The sequence below is a fragment of the Cebus imitator genome, unplaced genomic scaffold (assembly GCF_001604975.1).
Source record: "Cebus imitator isolate Cc_AM_T3 unplaced genomic scaffold, Cebus_imitator-1.0 Scaffold305, whole genome shotgun sequence".
In the NCBI taxonomy this organism is placed as follows: domain Eukaryota; kingdom Metazoa; phylum Chordata; class Mammalia; order Primates; family Cebidae; genus Cebus; species Cebus imitator.
In genome coordinates, this window is record NW_016107620.1 from 1,221,612 (window position 1) to 1,226,749 (window position 5,138).

Here is a 5,138-nt window from a genome sequence, read left to right on the forward strand (position 1 = left end):
CTTAAACTGTAAATTGGAATACATGCATATGTGTATTTAATTTTATACTTTTAAACTACAAAAGTGCTGTATGCTTGTTGTAGCCATTCAAAACATAAAGTGACGTATCAAAATCATATACTAGTGGTCCTAATAGGTCCTCTTCCAGTGCTATTCTGCCAAGTTTACTAAACTTAACTTTTTGGTATGTATCATTTTCTGTACTTATACAAGCAAATACTACTTCAACAAGCATAATATTTTTGAAATATTTTACATTTTAAGTTTTTTTTTAAGCCAGTATCTTTCCTGTACCCTTACTCCCTTACCCAAGGAATTATAGTGAAGTGAAAGGAAAATATGACATGAAGTTTTACTTAGAGAGAAAATAAAAGTAACGGAAAAATCAATATCTTCTGATTTTGATGAGTTATAAATTTAATTAATTTGTAGAGGAACCTAGCTTTTGGTTTCGTTGGTTTTCTGTGTTGCTTTTGCTTGTTTTCTAGTTCATTGCTCTATGCCCATTTTTAATATTCTCTTTTTTGATTTAATTTGTGATTCTTTTCTAATTTTTCAAAGTGGAAGTTTAGATCATTGGTTTATACTACTTTTATTATTATTCTTTCCTAATATAGGCATTTAAAGCTAGAAAATTCCTAACAAGTGCTGTTTTAGTTGCATTCCACATATTTTAAATATATCTTATTATGATTTTACCATTCCAAACTACTTCTTAATTTATTTTTTGATTTATTATTCCACCCAGAGACCATTTAAAGTCATGTTCTTTAATTTTCAAATATTAGGAATTTTTCTTTTTATGTTATAATTCATTCATTTCTAATTCATTTCATTTTGGCAATATATTAGATTTTCAGATTTTCATCTTTTTACATTTATTCAGCTTTCTTTCATTGCCAGTATGTGAACTATACTAATAAAATAAAACATGTATACTTAAAAATAATATATACAGTACTTACGAGATGTATTTAAATATCTACTAAATCAAAGTAACTATAGTGTTGTTCTGATCATAAAAGTGTCTGTTTCTATGTTCCACTGATTTTGTGTTTGTGTCTCCACGTATAATAATGAAATCTATCTCGCCTTGCAGTTTTACCCGTTTGATCTTATGTATTTTGACACATTTTTCTTAGGTGCATACACATCGAGGATTATCATGTCTTTTTTTTTTCCCATGTATTTATTTTATTGCATTTTAGGTTTTGGGGTACATGTGAAGAACATGCAAAATTGTTGCATAGGTACACACATGGCAGTGTGATTTGCTGCCTTCCTCCCCATCACCTACATCTGGCATCTCTCCCCTTGCTATCTCTCCCCAGCTCCCCACCCGCCACCGTCCCTCCCCTATTTCCCCCCAACTGACCCAGGTGTGTAGTGCTCCCCTCCCTGTGTCCATGTGTTCTCATTGTTCAACACCCGCCTTTGAGTGAGAACATGCGGTGTTTGATCTTCTGCTCCTCCGGCAGTTTGCTGAGAATGATGGTTTCCAGGTTCATCCATGTCCCTACAAAGGACCCAAACTCACCGTTTTTGATAGCTGCATAATATTCCATGGTGTATATGTGCCACATTTTCCCTATCCAGTCTATCGTCGGTGGGCATTTGGGTTGGTTCCAGGTCTTTGCTATTGTAAACAGTGCTGCAATGAACATTCGTGTGCTCACGCCAGTTAGAATGGCGATCATTAAAAAATCTGGAGACAACAGATGCTGGAGAGGATGTGGAGAAATAGGAACACTTTTACACTGTTGGTGGGAGTGTAAATTAGTTCAACCATTGTGGAAGACAGTGTGGCGATTCCTCAAGGACCTAGAAATAGAAATTCCTTTTGACCCAGCAATCCCATTACTGGGTATATATCCAAAGGATTACAAATCGTTCTACTATAAGGATTATCATGTCTTTTTGGAGGATTACTCTCTTATGTAATACCCCACATTATCGCTGATAATTTTCTATTCAATGAAGCCTGCTTTGTAATTATATTTCCTTTGATTATTGTCCCTATTTTATTTGAATATGATAGCATTGTATATCTTTCTCAATTTTTTAACTCTTAATTTATCTGTTTTCATATTTAAAGGGGATTTTTTGTAAACTATATATGCTGGTCATGTTTTTCTTTATTAAATCTGACATTTTCTGTTCTTTAATTGTTGTATTTAGACCTTTAACATTTAAAGTAATTATTGATAAAGTTGAATTATTTGTTTTCTATTTAATGTTCATTTATGTATTTTCTACCTTCTCTTATTTTAATTGAGCATTTTATGGAATTCTTTTTTCTCTTCTCTATTAGTATACCAACTTATAATTATTTTTCTTATTTCAAGTGGTTGCTCTGCTAAGACTAGTTTCTTGCTAAGGTTTTCATATGTCAAAAAAAATTGTTTTGCTTCACTAAGGATAGTCTTAATAGACATTTTTAAATCCTTGTCTGTTACTTTTATTACCTTGTTCATCTTAATCTCAGAATACACTGTGATTTTTTGTTTGTTTGTTTTGTTTAATTTTGAGACAAGGTCTCGCTCTGTCAAGTAGGCTGGAGTACAACGGCTCAAACATAGCTTACTGTAATCACTGTAGGTGAGAGAAAAAAGCAGAAAATTATTTGAAAAATTAATGGCCAAAAACATTTCAAATTCAATAAAAATACTGATCTACTCATTCAAAAATCTCCAAATTTGAAGAAAAATATTAATCTACATGTCCAAAAATCTAAATATATTTTATTTAAGATAAAAACAAAGTTATCCACACAGAGAAACATCATAGAAGATATTTTGTCAAAGCCAATGTCAAAGCCAAAATTTTGAAATATATCTTGTATAAGGGGACTTTGATAAAATTAAAAGTTGGCTTTCCATCAGAAGATATTTATACCTGTATCTATCTATGTATGCATATATGTATGTACGTATGTATCCATCTATCATTAAGCTGCTCTTGTTTGTATAAAAAAAGTCTAAAACTAAAACTGGGTAGTTTTTAAAGAAAAATTGATTAAATGGAATGGCTCATGGTTCTGCAGGTTGTACAAGAAATATGACACTAGCATGTGCACAGCTTCTTGGGTGGCCTCAGGGAGCTTTTTCTCATGGTGGAAAGTGAAGTGTGAACAGATACATTACATGCAAGAACTGGAGCAAGAAAGAGAGTGGGGAGGGTGCTACACATCTTTAAACTACCAGATTTTACCAGAAATCTTTCACTGTCATGAGGACAGCATCAAGAGAATGCTGATAAACCATTCATGAGAAATCTGCCCCAATGATCTAATTATGTCCAAACAGGCCCCACTTCTAAAATCTCCAACACTGGGAATTACGTTTCACCATGAGATTTGTATATAATATTATATATACAAATAAATATTTGTGTATATATGATATATACAAAATATAAATATATAATATAAAATATATAATATAGAATGCATATATAAAATAATGCATTGAAATGTGGTATTCAAAGTGGTGAAAGAAAAAGATGTCATCTAAGTAAATTATATCCATCAAAACTGTCTTTCAAAAATGACGGTAAAATACAGACATTTGCAAATTGAAATTTCAGGGAACTTTAAAGATTCCATCTGAAGTTTCCAAAGTTGAGTCTGCTGAATTAAACTAACAATAACCAGATTAATAGGAAACAGACGCATACAAATTTATTAATGTGCAAGTGTACAACAGTCATACAAAATATATAATTCAGTGAAAGTCCAGATGCTTGATACTTAAATATCTTTTTCATAGGTGAGAGGGACGTGAGGAATGCAGAAAACTTTATACAAATAGTAAATAATTCTTAGGGAAGATGAATGTTCTTGAGGAACAGATAATAGCCTGGGACAAAGTTCTTGATGGATCTGGGGCAAGTATAGCAGCAAGTAATGGGGGGTGAGTGGTGGACCTGTACTGTAAACAAAGATTGTCTTACTATGCAAATAAAGTATCTCATGTAATACCCATCAGAAGGATACATGAAAAGTCTGTTCAGGCATACGTGATGATGACTTTTAGCTTCTTCTTCAGTGATTAACCTTCCCTGGCTAATGAGATATCAGAAAGAAGATTGAAAGCAAGGAAATTATATTTCTTTTTTTTTCTGATCATAATATATTTACTAAGGTATACTTTAGGGGATATAGTGAATATAAAATTTAGGATCACAATATGAAGCAATTTCAAATCCTCTCAAAGGTCAACACAGCCCTCAAAACTCTGCAGATGTAAAACCACTGGTGAGACACTAAAAGCAGTCCGACTAGTACAGACCTGGAGTTTCATGAACATTTACAACTAGAGCATATGAACACCTCTTTTAAGTGCAAAACCACACCACATTACACTAATGCAGCAACAATGCATTCATTATTGTTCTCATTAGTCATTAGCGGTCGGCTTGCATAAAATACCAGAAAGAAGCACAATGGAGTTCACAAAGTGGGCTAAAAAAATGAACCTGTCCTTGCAAAACACACATTGTAATGAAAGAAGAGATGTTTAAAGAAGTATCTGCACACTATAGAAGCTGTGTTCGTTCCAAGGATCTCAAGTGTCATTTCCTTTTCTGTAAAATCAAATTACAAGAACCACGCACAACAAAGGAAATTATATTTCTTTTGAAAAAAACTCTCTGTCAGATAAGGGGACTTCAGAGAGAAAGCCTTTGTCTGAGTTTGGTGGAGGACACAGTGAGGAGAAACAAGGGAAAGTTTAGAAGTTGCCTCTGCTTCTGAGGCGACTTCTAAAGTTTTCTAATTATATTTAATTCACAGCACTTAGCCTACCAAAGCACTTTACTTTTGTGTATTTTCAGAGTCCCAACAAAAACAATGTAAAACACACACAGAGAGAAAGAGACAGAGAGACTTTGATGCTAGCAGCCTCACGACTCACTTCAGAAGAATAACTAGAGGAAGTTATTCAGGTTAAAGAAAGTGATCCAAGTAGGTAATTTGATTTTTTATAGAAAAAACGAGCACCAGTAAAGATAATTCTAAAAGAAAGCGTAAATGCCTATTCCCCTTTCTTTTCGTAGTTAATATAAAAAGCAATAGTATAAAATAAATATATAATTATGTTGTTAAAACTCTAACATATAGGGATGAAATGTAGTTGACA